The sequence below is a fragment of the Triturus cristatus genome, chromosome 1_1 (genome assembly GCF_964204655.1).
Source record: "Triturus cristatus chromosome 1_1, aTriCri1.1, whole genome shotgun sequence".
In the NCBI taxonomy this organism is placed as follows: domain Eukaryota; kingdom Metazoa; phylum Chordata; class Amphibia; order Caudata; family Salamandridae; genus Triturus; species Triturus cristatus.
The window spans coordinates 12,806,264-12,824,533 of NC_140579.1; the positions used below are offsets into that span (position 1 = coordinate 12,806,264).

General features: G+C 49.0%; 1 protein-coding gene and 1 long non-coding RNA gene across 4 annotated transcripts in view; one reads left to right on the forward strand and one right to left on the reverse strand.

Annotated features, from left to right (window-relative positions):
- Positions 1-18,270, forward strand: part of LOC146869129 (butyrophilin subfamily 1 member A1-like) — an 862,288-nt gene that overhangs the window by 209,538 nt on the left and 634,480 nt on the right. The window lies entirely within an intron of this gene.
- On the reverse strand, positions 15,398-16,795 carry LOC146869130 (uncharacterized). Of its 2 annotated transcripts, XR_014969392.1 has the most exons (6): positions 16,736-16,795; positions 16,554-16,636; positions 16,344-16,445; positions 16,131-16,202; positions 15,845-15,874; positions 15,398-15,503 (listed from the first exon to the last, which is right to left on the reverse strand). It is a non-coding gene; the product is annotated as an uncharacterized LOC146869130 (long non-coding RNA). The 2 variants fall into 2 exon arrangements; XR_014969517.1 differs by lacking the exon at positions 15,845-15,874.

Sequence of the window (18,270 nt, forward strand, 5' to 3'; positions counted from 1 at the left end):
TATTTCCGCCTTAGTGACGAGGAACCCCCTGGGCAAGGGTAGTTCTCCCCACATTTCAGCTGGAGGGGACACGTGTTAGACCTGGCACCTTGGCGTGAGTTTCCCTTCCACTTTTTGATGGTGTGCCTCGATTGTTTTGCTGGTGTTGTCCGCTCAGGGCACTGCGCCATGGCTAATCCGTGCCGCAGTGCAAGTGCTCCGTAGGTAAAGTGTACCTGTAATTGATGTTCATGATTGGTTTATTGGATTCACTGTCAGTCCCCAGTAAAGTGCACCAGGGGTGCCAGGGCTTGTGAATGCCAATGCTGCTGGTGGGCTTGCAGCGCTGGTTGCGCCACCCACAGAAAGCGGCCTTGTAAAATGTGTCTAGGGTCTGCCACCGCAGACCCTGTGCGCGGTCCGGGACCGTCGCGCTGACTGCGCAAGTGCCCCCACTTGCCAGTCCCTAAACCTTCCCTTACCTACATATTAGCCACCCCTCTGGTAGGCCCAAGGGCAGGGTGCATTGTAGGCATAAGGTAGGACATGCCCTGATGTGTGTGGCATGTCTTAGTAGTGAATTACAGCCCTTTCCGTTTTTCACTATTGAAGGCTACCTGCTCTCCATAGGCCAGAATGGGCTGCTGGGATCACGCCAACGCTGTGACCCCAGTGGACTCAGAGAGCATGGTAGAGTGTCAAGTTTAGTATGCCTGAACTCAGAATAATAAAATACTTCTTGTAGTCAAGTTTATTTTAATATCCTGGGTTTGTAAGTACTACTTTTAGGAAGTTAGTATTTACTGACCTGACCATCTCAGTCCGCCTCTGCTGTGTGTGTGTGTTCTGCCTAGCAACAGTAAGGAGCAGGGTTGGGGGATCCCCAGAGACAGGTTGGCTGCCAGGTGGTGGGTAGGGAGATGACACCAGGATGGGTGGGAGGAGTACACCTTGACTCTTGAATAGACCTGTGCTCTGCCACCAAAAAGCCGGCGCCGCCCCCTGCGGGGCGGCTGATGTCTCTGCCCTGCTGCTGAAAGGAAAGAGCAGAGTCACCATAACAAAGTGCTCCAGAACTGGACTGAGCCAGGCCTAGGCCCCCTGGCGCTAAAGAACAAAAGAATCATGGTATAAAAGTAGGAGCCTGGCTCCTAAGAAATCAGAATCCTGTTTTACCACAAAGAACCTCTGCCCGACTAGAAGGAGAAGGAGACGCTGGAGGAGCTGGCCTGCTGCTTGCCTTGCTGAGAAAGGAGAGGAAGAGACTACTGAAAAGACTTTGCTGCTTTGTGCTTTAAACATTCTCCAAGGGCTTGATCTGAGCTTGCCCCCTGAACTGAACCCCAGGACCAGTGGGTTCTCTGTGCTTTTGCTCGTCCTCCGATTCGAGCCGTGTGGGCATCCCGCTGGAAAAGAGACTGCGCCCCTCATCGCCCCTCCTAGGGCCGTGACACTCAGGAGCTCGCCTGCCGCAACCCCGTGAGAGCCCCGCTCTGTCCGGAGCTGCTCTCTGTCCCCGGGCTAGGCCGCCTGCACTCCTGTCACCGCCTGCCACTGGAGCGCGCTGAACGCGCTATCACCCCTCCCGCCGGAAGCCGTCCGACGACTGTGATCTACGCCGGGTCACCCAGCTGCACTGACTGTGCCCTGTGACCCCGCTTCGCTATCCCCGGACATCTCAGGCCGCGCCGCCCCCGCTGTGGAAATCCCCCCCTGCACCGCCGTGCTAAGGGTCGCTGGCCGCGCCTGCCTACCTGCCCACATCCGCTGATCGAGGACCCAAGACCACTTCTCAAGCTGAGAGTCGCACCGACCTGTGCCGACTCTCCACCTCACGAAAGAAGTTCCAGTATCGGGCTCGGGGCCCGCAACGCCTTATTTCCCCGTTCGCAGGAGCCGATCTCTGTGAGTACTGGAACTACAAGTAACATTTGCGAGAGACTACAAAGTATCCATTTGAAACTACGAACAAAGAACATTTGCCTGCTTTATAACCTGGTGGCCTAGCGAAAACGTTATTGGTCTTGTGATAAGTCTGCTGAGATATATATACCTATTTTTACATAAAGAAGCGTATTTTTATATATATCCAAGTCTGGTGTCCGTTTCTGGGGGGATTGATGTATTTACTGTGTGTGTGATTGTAAGTGCTTAACCAACAACGCCTGAGGAATCGCCTTGGCTGCTCACGCCACGCACCTAGAGGGTGAGCAAGGGTCATTCGCAAGGGGTTATCCTGCGCCCTGACGTGGAGGAGAGGGTTCCTGCTTGACACAAGGGCAACCTTGCGCCAACCAGAGATCCCCGACTCTAACAAAACCTATTGTGGATGCCAGAAAGGTACACATTTCTGAAAACTAGACAAAACTCTGAATTCAGCAAAGAGTCATTTCTGTTGACCCTTCAAGTTTTTCCTGTAAAAAGTAACAGATAAAATACAAATAATATTGGAAAAAACAGCCATTTGTGTCTACATTTTCATCCGTAACAAGCCTAGAGATATTCAAATGGTAACAACACGTCTTTCAATAAAAATTGTACCCCACTTGTGTGGCTGGGCTTTGAGTCTGTGACACAAAACACCCCATAACTTGATCTAGGAGCCATCATATTTCACACAGCAGAATGCATGTTTTTTTACAAGGTCGCTAGCTTAAGATTTTGGGCCTCAGCTCAGCCGGCACCTAAGGAAACCTACAAAACTAGCAAATTTTTGAAAACTAGACACTCGGGGTGTCCAGCATGGAGTGACTTGCAAGACTCTCACTATGTTTTTTTTTTACCCAGAATCTCCTCCAAAGCTCAAACTTTGCCTAAAAAAACACATTTTGTGAGATTCTGTGAGGAATTGTCTTAGCATCTGCAGACAGCCACACATTTCCTACCACCCAGTGTTCCCCCAAGTCTCCCAAGAAAAACTGTGCCTCACTTGTGGGCAGGCCAAGTGCCTGTGACATGAAAGGGCACCAATCGCAGCACAGACACATCACATTTTTCCACGGAAAAACCATGGGGCAGATTTACAAGCCCATTGCGCCGCTTTTGCGTCACTGTCCCCATGTTAAAAGTGACGCAAAAGTGGCGGAAGGGGCTTGTAAATCTGCCCCCATGTGTTTTTTGCAATGTGGGTAGTTGTGGATTTTGGGCCCCAGCTCAGCCGGCACCTAGGGAATCCTACCAAACCAGCACATTTTTCAGAACTAGACACCCAGGGGAGTCCAGGGTGGGGTGACCTGCATGGGTCTCACTGGGTTTTTACCCAGAATCTCTTCCAAAGCTCAAACTTTGCCTAAAAAACACATTTCCTTGGATTTCTGTGAGGCAAAATGTCCTTGCACACATTTCCTACCACTCAGTGCACCCTCACGTCACCCAAGAAAACCGGTGCCTGTGGATAGGTCTAGTGCCCGTGACACGAAAGGGCACCAAACGGAGTGCAGACACATTACATTTTTCCACAGAGAAACAATGTGTTTTTTGAAATGAGGGAGCTGTGGATTTTTGGCCCCAGCTCAGCTGGCACCTGGGGAAAACTACCAACCCACCACATTTTTTAAAACTAGACACCGGGGAAGTCTAGGGTGGGGTGACTTGCATGGCTCTCGCTAGGATTTTTTTTACCCATAATCCCCTGCAAAGCTACAAAACACATTTCTTTGCATTTCTTCAGGAAAAGTCCTGGAATCTGCAGGCAGCCACACATTTTCTACCACCCATCATTCTCGAATGTCACCCAAGAAAAATTGTGCCTCACTTGTGTGGGTAGGCCTAGTGCCCGAGACACGAAAGAGCACATTGGGAACGTTGGGGGATATACTCATGCCACACCTCCCTTGACTCCCCCGGGTGTCTATTTTTCAAAAAGGTGCTGGTTTGGTGGGTTTCCCTAGATGGCTGTCGAGCCCAGGACCAAAATCCCAGGTACCCCCCTTTCAAAACCAGGTTCTTTTGGAATAGATAATTTTGATGTCTCCACAAACGTTTTGGGCCCTTCCCTGTCACAGGCACTTGGTCCAGCCACACAAGTGAGGTAGAATTTTTATCAGGAACCTGGGAGAACACGGAGTGTTAGGAATTTTGTGCCAGTGCGGTCATCCCACAACTCTCCCAAACAGAAATGTGAGGAAAACTATTTTTTGTCAATAAATCAAATTTACAAGGACTTCTCAGTAGGATACTCTTGTGATTCATTCCTGTCACGAGCACTAGGCCCAAGCACACAAGTGGGGTAGTGTTTTTGTTGGGGAATGCTGTGTGTCAGAAGGTTTGTGGATCCAGCAGAATCATTATCATGTGAGATTATAGGTAATCCTGCAAGTAGAGCGTACGGTTCTCATATTCATTGCAAACTGGAAGAAGACACTTGGAGATTGTTGACAGTGTTAGTTTCACCTCAAAACCATACCACGTCAAGGCAGTTGAAAGGTCCTTTTGCCCTTTAATACTTGGGTGAATTCATGAATAATCCTATTTTGAAAAGAACAAAGAGGAACTTTATAGATTGAGATAGTCATCCGCTTGAGGCAGTTAAGAGTTCGATTCTGTAGCATGTAACAAAATGGGTAATCTGCTTAGATGCATGATTCAGGAACATGACTTCTTTGCACATTTATACCTGGGCATGCACTTTATGGTCCTCATATGGGAACCTCACTGCTTATTTCTGAGGTTCAGGTGGGTTGGACAGACATGGAATTTCTCCAGTCTGTCTCTGGGTCTGTCTTCCAGCCCCTTATTAATGTGTCATTAAGCTTTCCAAACCGTAGGCATCATTCTACAGGCTGTAAGGTGCATCTAAGAAATACAGTTTTCGTTGCGGGGCTGGAAGCCCCACTCAGACAAAAACCACAATCCTTGTCAGGGTCAAGCACAAAAAGTGACCAAATTAACGTGCTTCACCCTCTGGTAGCCTGGTACAAAAGGAGTCAGGCTTAACTTACAGGCAAGGTGTAAAGTATTTATGTAGTACCAGTAATAAAGTGAAAACACAACTCAATAAAAATCCCAAACCAATTTAGACGTATAGAGTAAATGTTGATAAATGAAATTATACTAGAACGACAAATATCCAATCAGTAGAATCGGCGATATGCAATTTCAAAGTTTTAGGTAAGATATGGTGCCCAAAAGCTTAAAGCGCCATCTGGTCATGCTAGACTGGGGAAAATTCACATGTTCAGGTCGACAGCAATAAAGCACAGGCCAGACAAAGGACTTCTTTGAGTTGGATCGTATGTCTTTGGTGTGAGGTCTACGTGGCATTGCTTCTGTCTCTAGGCACCAGTTCCAATGAAGCTTTTAGCTGTGAGCAAGGCTTTGCGGGTCTCTGTGCTGCTCAGCATTGGCTCTGATGAAGCTGTACTGAAGCTTTGCCAGGCTTAGCATTATTGTGTTATTTATACTTATAAAGTGCAAACAAATCAGCCCTGAGAGCGTCTCTCAGCACTATTGCACGTATTCAGGTATAAGAGATCAAAAGAGTCAGAAGAGCCAGGCTTTGAGAAATGTTTTGAATAGAGCTTGGCCAGGGCAGGACCGTATATGTAAGGGTCGCCTGTTCCAATGACGGGAGCCTAGGTTCTGATTAAGCTTTAATCTGTGGGGCGAGGTTTTGCAGGGCTTCATGTTTGAGGAACCTTTAGTTAACTAGGTCAACTGGGCAGTTTCAGGCCTCTGAAGCATGCTGTGTCCCTGTAGGTCAGATTAGAGTCGCTCTGGTAGCCTGGTATGAAGAGAGGTGGTCCAGTCTTACTTCTCAGAGAGCGTGACAGGCCTCAAGCAGCAGGGCAGGCCTCAAGCAGCAGGACAGGCCTCAAGCAGCAGGACAGGCCTCAAGCAGCAGGACAGGCCTCAAGCAGCAGGGCAGGCCTCAAGCAGCAGGACAGGCCTCAAGCAGCAGGGCAGTCTTCTGGGAACAAGGTAGGCTTCAAGCTTCAGGGCAGTGTTCTGGGGAAAAGACAGTCCTTCTTTAATGTCCACAGGTCCAGGAGTATACCGAAGCGGTGTCTCAGAGTCCAATATCTATACCTGGTGCCAGTCTTTGAAGTGAATGGATTCCCTATTCTTCCCCATATCTGGTTTTGCAAAGTTCTTCCTTTCCCCTGCCAAGCCTTCGAGACATTTGGGTGACATAAGACTAGTGTTAGGTTCCTTTGTGTGTGCTGAAGGCAAGCTCTTTGAAGTGTAAGTGGGGCAGGGAACAGCTCCAAGCCCAGCCATCATGGCAGGATGGCCCATCCTGCCTACACCCTGTCTCCTTTGTCTCATTGCCTGCCAGGAATACATAAACTCCAACACCAGGATACACGCAGAAGGCACACATGGTTCGGAACTAGAAAATGGCAACTTTATAAAAGTGGTATTTTCAGAATTGTGATTCAAAATCTGATTTTAACATTAAATAGGATTTTAAAGCAGGGGGCGCTAGAGAGGCCAGCTCCAAGATGGACGCCACTCTGTGAGGCTTTGCAGGCTGGCCAGGCAATCCGCCAGGAGGCGCCCGTTGCAGCAGACATATGCATCCTATCTTTGCAGGAAAGTAACCTCTTCCACATTGTGCAGATACCTGTGGGCCATGCAGCTGAGTTGCAGCTCGCTAGTGGGCAAAACGGAGGAAACCCGGCTGCGGCCACGACAGCAGCCTGGTGAAGACATGGAGCCTGACCGGGGGCGTCTTGACTTGCCTGACTTGGGCTGCCCTGCTGTGTTGCAGCGGACATGTGGTGGGGCTCCTTGAGGTGCGAGCCCCTTGTGTGGCGCCTGTGCAGCGAGGAACCGACTGGTGGACCGGACAGCATGAAGGGGACGTGGTGTGACCTGTGCTGGGGACGTGGTGTGACCTGTGCTGCGGCTCCGCGTGACATGGTGGCTGGATGGCAGCACTGTGGGGGCCTGGCGGTGGCCCGCACGGCTCTGTGAAAAGCGCTGGCAGTGGCGGGCGATCTGGACCTGGACAGCATCTCTAGAATTATGGGTCAGCAGGCGGACCCGCTGCCCTTTGGAGCTTGGCATCGGAGGACGGGCGCGCAGAGGCACGGGACACGCCCAGCTAGAGGCAGAGGCCAGAGCATCAGGTGAGGAGCGATGCTGCAGGGGGGCAAGCACTGGACTGTGTCTGTTGCAAAAGTCCCCCCGCGACAACACGCTGGTGCTGTGAGGGACAGGACCGTGGCGGCAGGAGGAGGCGTACCCCTCCGTGTGACGCTGACAGATTTACGATGCTGCCCGACTTGTGGTGGAAATCGCTTCTCCTCGAGAGACAGTGAAGTGGCTTCTGCATTCAGCGGGAGGCCCCCGGGACTGTTTCCTGCAGAGGTGGAGCCACCCTGCTTTAACTTAGGGGCCAAGAGTAGCCCGTTTGTCTCTCCTTCCCATCTCTGGTCAGACTGTGCAGATATCCCCCCTGGAACATTATACGTTGCCCGTCAGCCATGTGATACGTGTGTGCCAGCTTGGAGATGGCGCCTCTAGTGATATGCTGAGGCCCCTAATTAACACACTCACTGGGGCTGTGCGGTGAAGAGTAAAGCCCTTGGACCTCCTCTTCTGCTTTGGCAATCTAGCTGACTCCGATAGGAGGACACGTCCCATAAACTGAGACCCTTGACACAGGGGGGAAATTGAGCCATTTTGGGACTGCACTTCAGGGACACGCTGAGCCAGTGAACTGCCTCTGCCCACTGGGGGCGGCACACTTTAGGGACCACTTGCTCCCTACTGTGGAACTGCGAGGTCTTGGAAGAGATGGGGAAGCATGAAGCCCGCCAGACCACACTGACCTTTGACCAATGCCGGCCCCCCAGGGGCACCGGCCCACCAATGAACCCACCTGGGCCCACTGACAACTCTGAGATCACACCGGAACCGGACATCCGTGACATGTTCCGCGACCTCAAGCAATCCTTAACTACCATAGACCAAAAAATCGACACCATGGCTGACCTGCTGGACAAGCTCAGAGACAAGGTCTCCAGTCACGAGGAACAAATTGATCAGGTGGAGCAGCGCACTTCCAAGGACAGTCGGGTGTCGATGCGCGAGAAATTGCTCAACAGGGAAAAAGTCATCAAAAGTAAGAATGACGATCTTGAAGCCCGATCGCGGAGAAGCAACCTGCGCATCATTGGCAGCCCTGAAACTAACGCAATGTCCCGCGTCGAGGACTATGTCGAGGAGATGCTGAAAAACATCTTCGGTTACTCTCGGCGATCTGCCTTGGCTGGGGCCCTAGCCAGGCCTAACATCGCTCACTTACTCAATTATCGCAACAGGGACACTGTGCTGCGCCAGGCCAGGGACTTACAAGAAATCAAGTTCCAGGGCAATTCCATCCCCTTTTATCCAGACTTTACCATGGCGGTCCAGGCGGCACGCAGGGAATTCATGCCCATTAAGAGCACGCTTCAGAAACAGGACATTAAGTACTCTCTCCTCTATCCCGCTAGACTATGTATTTTTCATGCTGGGAAGACCTCATACTTCACAGACCCCAAGTTGGCTGCCAAGTTTGTGCGCGGCCTCCAGCTGGCCCAACCGTCAACCACGCCGAGATGAGGAGGCGGTTAAGAGGGGACCCCCTCAGTGACGATCACTGATGCTCGACCGTAGCTGCATAGGTCTACTCTCACCAGTGACCTACGTTAATTGGTTCGTGTCTGCCCACTATTACAATTGATAGGACTCACCCACTGAACTTTTCTGTGTTATATTGAATTAGTGATCCTTGATCTGCTTTATGGGAAGTCAGGGTTCCCCGGTTTCCCGGTTCCTGACTGGCCACCTGGCTTTCTATGCTGGGAGAAGTCTGGCCTCTAACGTTCCACATAAGGATGTTTCCCACACAATTTCTCTTTATCGGTCTCGGTTGGCCTTGTTGGGGGCAGGCTGGTGCTAATCAGCCTGGTTGGGGGTCTGGAGTGGGAGGGGGGTGGTTGCATTTGAAGCCTGTGGGAAGTTCCTATGGTTATTTTTTCTTCACTTCTTTCTCTCTCTCATCCCCCTCTCCCCTTCTCGCTGGCCTCTCTGCACGATGTGCTCTTGAGAGGTATGCATGCGGTGCGAATGTCGGATGTTTATGGTGATCATGGGTGCAACTGAGGTGAATGGGCTTACACTAAAAGTTATCACTTGGAATGTTCGGGCCTTAATGACAGTAGAAAAACGCAGCTGGTGGCGGCCTATCCGAATCGACAGGGAGCTGATGTATGCTTCCTGCAGGAATTGCACTCCGCTGACAATGATTGCGCTCGACTGAGGGCGGGGTGGATTGGGGAAAATCACATAGAGGGTTATTCCAATTATGCCAGGAGGTGGTAATACTTGTGAGAAAGGGACTGCCTTAGCACACACGCAGAATCCTACGTGAGCCGCAGGGGTGCTGGCGGGCATCCTAGATGGTCACCTGATCATATTGCTCTCGTTATACGGGCCTAACACAGGCGACTGGCGGACACATCAGGACCAGGCACGATCTTATGGGCGGGGGGACTATAATGTCATTTTAGACCCGGGCTACTATAGATTAGGGGCGCTCGTCGACCCAACCCCGGGGCGGCTGCACAACTGCACAGTATCATGGCGGACCACAGGCTTGTGGATGTGTGGCGCCATTGACATGTGCACCTTAGGGAGGGCACCTGTGTTTCCTCGGTTGGTCCCACGTGGTCCAGAATTGACTATTGGCTGGTCTTGAAGGATATCTTGGCTGGGGACTCTGAATCAGCTCACCTGGCAAGATCAGTATCTGATTACTCCCAGCACTGCTTAAGCTTGCGCTGTCTGGCGTCCTAGCAGGACATACAGCTGGCGACTCCCAGGGTGAGCACTGCACAACCAGGTATTTCGTGATGCGATCCATGCTGCGATAACAGAATATTTTACGCTGAACGAAGGCACAGTCCAGTCTCCTTCCACACTCTGGGAGGCATTTAAATCCGTTATTAAGGGAGAGTGTATCGCAAGGCAAGCGGGGATTTGACGTTCATTGCGCAGTGATCTCCGCCGCCTTGAAAGTGAAATCCGCGAGTTGGAACAGAAATTCTTTAGCACTAATCAGAGGGAGAGTCTGGGCACAATCAAGGATAAGGCGGCCGTTAGGGAGACACTCTTCCTGGAGAAGGAGACTCGTGCCCAGCGATATGGCGAAGGCGACCAGGCAGGTAAAACACTCACCGGCCATCTCAAGAAGCCTTTGGCCAGCGATTATATTTGCAAGCTCCGTAAACTGAACGGGGACATGGCAGTGTGCCAGACAGCAGTTCAAGCTGAGATGCTGTCATTCTACTCTTCCTTATACACCCCTACACAAAACTTCATTCACCCCGACCTGATTATCTTTTTCGACTTCATTCAGGTGGTCTGGCTAGCTGATGGTCACCGCAGTTACCTAGACAAACCCTTCTCTGCGCAGGAAGTAATCGGGGTAATCCGTGCCCTCCCGGGAGACAAAGCCCCAGGTCTGGACGGCCTTATGTCTATGTACTAAAAAGAATATGCTTCCCTGTTCGCACCCCATCTCATCAACAAGTATGCCAAGGCCCTGGAATGAGGGGAGCTTCCTCCGATACTCAGGGAGGCCCTAATCTTCACTATTTTGAAACCAGACAAGGACCCACTTGTATGTGATTCCTATAGACCCCTGTCAATGATTAACCTAGACAATAAAATTCTGGCGAGGCTCATTGCAGGACGTTTGCTCCCTCTTATGCCCTTAGTGCTACAACCCGATCAGTGCGGGTTTGTCCCCAGGCGAGCCCCTTCACACAGTCTGTGCAAATTTTTCTCCACTATGTAGGAGATCGACCCTGCGATGCTGTTGGCGGCGGTTTTCCTTGAGGCCACTAAGGCTTTCGACACACTGGCTTGTCCATATATGTACACCCTCCTGAGCTGGTTAGAACTTGGTGCTAAATTCCTGAAACTGATCGCCCTCCTATACTCCTCTCCGAAAGCGCGCCTCCGTCTCAAGGGCATTGTGTCCTCCTCCTTCCCTATATCTCTGGGCACCCGGCAGGGGTGCCCGCTGTCCCCTCTCCTTTTCGCTATCACGATAGAGCAGCTGGCGGCCCGGATGCGGCAGCACCATGCCCATTGCGGCCTGGCGTTTATGTCCAGAGTGATCCTTGTGTCCCTTTACGCAGATGACGTTACCCTATACGTCAAGCATCCCAGTCAATTTAGACCCCTTAATTAGAGAAATTGTACAATTCGGCAGCCTCTTCAGGGTATCTGTCAGCTGGGGGAAATCGATCATCTTCCCGCTTTCGACAGCCACAGACTGGTTCCAGTCAGAATACCCCCTTAGTCCAGTGAAGTACCTCTGGATCTGGCTGAGCCAAAGTATTGATGAGCTGTGGCAGTGCAACCACTGGAGACTTATGGACCGGCTCGCGAGCCGGATTGGGTGCTAGATCTCGCTCCTGCTATCTCTCGCAGCGCGCTTGGCTATTGCCAAGAGGGTCGTACTCCCCAAGTTCCTGTATGTATTCACTAATCTCCTGCTCCCACTCACCTCGGCTTTTAAGCTACGATTGCACTCCAACCTAATTAGACTCGCCTGGGCAGGTAAGCAACCCATGTTTTTGTAGGAGGGCCTCACTCTGCCCTTCAAGCAGGGAGGACTGGGAGCACCCGATATGGAGCTTTATTACAATTGTTCCTAGGCCCAGTTCAGTTCCACTGTATTTTCCCCACCCCGTTCATGGCGCATGTTGCACCCGAGCGCGACCTTGCTGCTCCCACACCGCTGAGTATGGTATTGTATAAGCAGCGGCCCAGACCGCACGGGCAGTTGACAGTGTTGGTTGCACGCTTTGGACTTGGAGAGAACTGCACCGCAGGGCACACCTGGAGGAGATGTATGCTCCCTCGGTTCCCCTGCCACACCATCCAGATCTGCCATTTCTTGAAGACTTGGGAGCTTGCAGAAGGCTCGACAGGCTTGGCATCTGCACAATGGGGGACGTGATTCCTGGTGGGATTTTTGTTGACATGGAAGATGCTCTTGCGGTTGAGGGTTGTGGTCTTCTCGACAAATTATGTACTTCCAGCGCTGCGAAGCTGAGGGTGTGATGGGACACATTCTCGTCAGCACCCCCGACATTTCAGGTACTGGAAGCTTTTTTTACCAATCCATCGCAGCGTAAATTAATCACCCGCTTGTATGCTGGCATGCAGTGCGAGGCGCCAATCTGTGTACTTGCAGCGCATAGCGGTTGGGAGGAACTACAGGGGACCCCCATCGAAGATGAACAATGGTCCCACTACTGCTCCTAAAACAGGGACCTGTCCCTTAACTACAGACTGGAGCTCATTCATTTTAAGTTCCTCCACCGTCTCTACAGAACTTACACATGGCTGCATAGAGTAGGTCTGAGGGATGATGCTAGGTGCGCGCGCTGCCAGGGGCCAGAGGCGGATTTTCTGCACCTGTCCTGGTCCTGTCCGGTGATTGCAGGTTTCTGGACATGTATCTTTGATGAACTAGATAAAATGCTTGAGTATAAGTTTGAGCTATCCCCTCTAACTGTGCTCTTAGGCTATGTGCAACATGTGCCAGCCCCCCTCCGGAGGCTGGCGGCTCTGCTCCTGCTACTTGCCAAACGACAGATAGCCATGTTCTGGGGCAAGAGGCACTACCCCCGCTTGACCGACTGGTTAGATGATGCTACATTCTGCCAAGGCCAGCTGACTAACTATTGGGAGCTCATGCCCTTGCATTCTCGACCTAGGGACATATGGGAACCATTGCAGTGTTATCTCAACGTTCACCCACTGACCGCTGTCGACCCGCCTCACAACACTGAGTGAATGCATTGAACCGGACTTTCATAACCTGTGTACTAACCAAACAACCAGTACCTGAAGCACAGTCCTGCCTCTACTGAGGGGCTAGCATCCCCTCCTCCCATTTCTTTCTCCCTCTCACCCTTTCACTCTCGTCTCCTTTCTTCTTCCATTTTCCTCTTTCCTTCCTCTTTTCAGGTCTTTACTTCGGAGCTACAGGGCTCAAATTGCTGGCACACATTACTGAAGTTCATAGCAGTATAAACGTGCGGAAAATAGACCTATAAGATGGACTGGACTGCTGTTTGCCTGTTCTGCGGAAACTCAATGTATTGTAATGGGCTGCTGATGCCCTGTAACCTCTTGTCATTATCTCAATAAAACCGTTTAAAGAGGATTTTAAATTGCAATTCATGTGAGTGTAAACATGACTTTTCTACCTGTTCCCAACTCAAAGCTATTACTTATTAAAATTATTAAGGTAACACAATGTTATCAATTGGGAGAGATGGGACTTACAGTAGTATCACTACCAGGACATGTAAATCTTAAACCTACATGTCCTACTTTTTCAATATAATGCACCCTGCCTTGTAGGGCCCTTTTAGGTCATACCTTAGGGGTGACTTATATGTATTAAAAAAGAAGGTTTAGACCTGGCAAAAGATTTATTTTGCCTGGTCGAAATGAGAACTTAAAACTGCACTATAGGCTGCAGTGGCAGGCCTGAGACATGTTTCAAAAGACTACTTTATTGGGTGATACAAGGAGCGCTGCAAGGCCACTAGTAGCATTTAATTTGCAGACCCTGAGTAGATATGGTACATGCAGTACCACTTTAATAAGGACTTGCAAGTAAATTAAATGTGCTAATTGGATGGATGCAAGTTTAAAGGAGAGAGCACGAGCACGTTAGCACTGGCTAGCAGTGGTAAAGTGTGTTGAGTCCAAGGGTTCAGGAAACGGAGAGAGTGAAGGTAAAATGATTGAGGTTACCCTACAGAGAGGGCCAAGTTCAACAGTATACATATGCTGAAATAATGATTTTCATGCCCCAGGAGAAGGATGCATTCTGACCTGGTATTTGTGAGAGCTCCACAGTCCTACCAGGAGTACCTGGGTTTTTACAGTACAAATAGTCATTTGGCCTCGGCCCATTCTGCATGGCAAAAGCTTTGTTGAGACTGGTCCTAGAGAGGGAACGGAGGTAAGCATGTTTCCGAGCCAGTACATTGCAGCTGTTGAAAATATTGCACTAATATCAGGCTTTTGAATACTTCAAATGTGTTCCCAGGACAAAAGAGGCACTGACAGTCCTAAGAAGGTGGATAGCTCTCGAGGATACTTTAAATTGGTGCAGGGGTCAGGGGAAAAGCAACTGTAATTTCTCTAACAGGTCAGACTTCTGGAACAGGTAGTAGGGGAATGAATGCAGCCTGTTATCGATTTCAAGTTGTCCAGAGTAGCAGGATTCAGTAGCCAAAGTGGCTGAATCCTCTTAAGATGAGACAGTAGTTGGAGAAAACTCCAGATGACAATCTGCCATTCCTGTTGGCCGGATTTTCAAAATCAAATATCGACATCGGAAATGTACCTGCTATGTGGGTGTATTACCAGTGCCACGCCCACACATCTGGTCTGCTTAACATGCTGGTTGGGGTGGTGGCACCCTTTCCAAGGTGGTCTTTCATGTTCTGAACTTGCCAGACTTCCAGGCCAGTCATCCACTCTAGACCGAACCAGAACCAATTCTGGCAGCAGCACCTCCACACTCTAGCTCTGACGGCAGCACCTCCACACTCCAGCTCTGACGGCAGCACCTCCACACTCCAGCTCTGACGGCAGCACCTCCACACTCCAGCTCTGACGGCAGCACCTCCACACTCCAGCTCTGACGGCAGCACCTCCACACTCCAGCTCTGACGGCAGCACCTCCACACTCCAGCTCTGACGGCAGCACCTCCACACTCCAGCTCTGACGGCAGCACCTCCACACTCTAGCTATGACGGCAGCACCTCCACACTCCAGCTCTGGCGGCAGCACCTCCACACTCCAGCTCTGACGGCAGCACCTCCACACTCCAGCTCTGACGGCATCACCTCCACACTCCAGCTCTGACGGCAGCACCTCCACACTCCAGCTCTGACGGCAGCACCTCCACACTCCAGCTCTGACGGCAGCACCTCCACACTCCAGCTCTGACGGCAGCACCTCCACACTCTAGCTATGACGGCAGCACCTCCACACTCCAGCTCTGACGGCTGAGACAAAGGAGCTTCCACTGGTCAAATATCCACCATTTGCCATAAATGGAACAGTAGCTAGCCCACCAGAAGGATGTAAAGGTAAATCAGATCCAGAGGAAGGGTTTTTGGTAAACAGGGAAAATCCTAGGCGCTCTGCCCTATAAACGCATCAATTCTAAAATGCAAATACAATCTGTATGGTGCAGCTAGGAGAGGGGATAAGCCATATAACCCCCCCCCCAATTGTGTGTGGGTAAAATCCTCACTGAACATACAAAACAAAAACCCAGGTACACATAAATGGTAGGTTTACACAGTACGTATAAGTAAGTGCTACAGTACAAAATACATAAAAAGAGAGAAAAAAATTGTCTTCAGAGATGTTGGCCAATGTTCAGCCTTTTAATTCTTTCTTAAAATTCAGAGATCAGTGGAAGAACCAGCCGACACATGTTTCGTCACATATGGAAATTACTTCCGCGACTTCCTCAGGGCTGGGAAAGGATACAAGGAATAAAGGTGATATATACTTCGTGGTACTGCATTATTAGAATTTTTAAAAGTCAATTTCCTGATTTGGAAGATCGTGTGTCCATGAAAGGTGGAAACCCACAACACCCAAAGGTGAGAGATTTTTATTCTTTACTACACTCAAATGTGCAATACCAGTCTTGAAAGATGGTGACGGCAAACGTAGAGATAGTGGAAGTACATATTAAAAGTGTGAAAGAGTACTAATTGTGAGGGTAAGATTAGTCTCACACCATATGAAGTTGTTAAGTAAAAAACAATACGATGAAAAAAATAGAACCGAATCATGGTGTACATATTGTACCTGAATGCAGATGGAGAGTATCCAGAATGTCTGTGAGGGGAAAAGACGAAATTGGAAAAATTGGGAAAGAAGGTAGTGAGGAGATCATCAACATATGGGTGGGAATAAAGACGAGTTTAACGATAATATACAGAAAGGTCTTGGAAGGAGGCAAACGTATAGAGTAGTTATGCAAAAGGCAAAGAAGTAGATAGAGGGAGGCCAAGGGAAAAAAGTGAGAAGGAAAAAATATATAACGAGGTTGGACCAAGGAGAAAAAAAAGAAAAAAAACACCATAGAGCTTACCGCTCAGCCGTGATAATTCCAACCCGGCTGGGCAAAGACCAGTCAGGGTAAGTCTGTTCGTTTTCAACGTATCTGGCAGTGTATGGAAAAGAAAGGGAGTACCCATGAGAAAATAAGTGTGTTGGCGCATGCGACAAACATTTCAAACATCTGAATATTTCGGGCCGAGACGCCAAAAATGGTCGCCCTAGTCAAAAAGGAGTAGATGCTCACTAAGTCTGCAGTGATGGAAAGTTTCCCGCATACGTTGATTGATTTCGGAAAAAGTGTTTCTCAAATGATTAAAAATCGTCACAACTCGTCAGGGTGGACCACCTGCAGGGGCACATAAACAACAACCCTTATTAGCGATTGAGAACAAAGAGTTTGATTGGACAAAGGAAAAATAAACTGCCGGTATAATTGAAAATTAAATTAATTTACCGTGTGATTTTGCAGTTTGCGTGGCGGGGTGCCGTGAGTGGGTTGGGAAGTTCGGAACGTATAATTCCAGCATTGAAGTAGATCTGAAAACAGATCAATAATGCATTAATTAAGGAGTTCGGATCTTTGTGCATTTATCAGTGACAATAGGATTAGAGGACCAGGATACTGCAAATTCTTACCTCAAGGCGGGTGCGCCTGCGAAACCCCTCCGGCAGATCACTGTGTTCCGGGTTGTGGACACGTGATCGGGAAACCGGAAGTAGTTTTATACCATCGAAAAGTTAATCATCCTGAAAATCTGGATGCTAGAGCGTCAACCCACCTAGGTTTGTGACGAAAACAGTGGAGATTTTTAGAAGAAAGACTAAGGATTGCTAAACTGCCAAAACTAAAACCACAAGATAGTGTAGAGACGAGGTTTCGAAATACACCTCATTATTATTGTGATAAATCTCCTTGTTCAATAAAAATCAGAAAAGTTTGTAAAAATCATCTATATTCTCAGTATATCTTCAATTGTCAAGATGATAGATATAAATCCTAATCAAAATGTCAGGAGGTGAGCAAGGTCGAATTATGAGTGCAACGAACCCAAGAGCAGTGTTGAAAGGCAAATTTGTGCAGAGAGACAGAGTAGATAGGAGAGTTAAAGATAGAGTGCAACTGTTTAGTATATGGTGTTGTGCATGCTCCTGCGTACCAGGTTGGGTTAGTCTATTTTGTGTGTATAAGATTTGCTCAATTTCAAGCTGTCTTATATAGAAACCCCTCAATTTACATATACATAGATAAGATGTAGACACATGACAAAGTTCAGAGCAACAGAATCGGAAAAACACAAACAGAAACCGAAAATTCATAACAAGTCGATGCGACCTCCGGAAAAAGATGTGGTTCTACTGTGTGCTATACCGGGAATTCGTGGCGAGAAACATTATGGAACATTCTAGTTATCCAAATTCAGAACCCTCACACAGATCATGTTATTATGTCAAACAGGCATTGTCAAAACCACGTAATTATGCATAATCTGAAAACATGTCACAGTACTTACAATTTGGAGTGCCAGCTATTTGCACTTAATACAAATATTAGCATAATAGAAGGATGACAATACGTTGGATAAAAAGACATACTAGGACAAATTTCGTTGTTTTACAAAAGAGAAAAGATGTTGGCAGTCTAGGTTACATGGCTGCCTGTTTAGTGCAAAACAAAATAAGGGACATCAAATGTCTGCGATACCAAAGTTAGTTGCCCAAAAAGTATTGCATTTCGTGATGATAATTAAGGCCGGGTTCTACTGTACGCAAACGCATGATCCACATAGCTTCAGTCCGTCTAAGTCTGAGTTCTCTGTTACCACCACGAACGTTGGGCTGTGTTACGTCTATACCGAAAAAGGACACATTCTTTTCTTTTCCCTGTGAAGGACCTGTAGCTGCATGTAAAGCTACCGGGTATTTAGGGTCCTGTTTGTGTATAGCTCGGATGTGTTCTGTGATTCTCTCCTTCAACGGTCTGATAGTGCTCCCAACATAGATGCTTTTACACATACAAATCCGCACTTATGGAAACTCAGAGTGTGTGGTTTCAACCAGGTTGTTCCCATTGTACTATGTGGGATGGTGGGGCTGAGTCTATTCTTTAACGTCTTGCCCTCCTGAATGTGATCTGAGGATGGTTGGTGATATGGTCTTGGATAGATTTGTCT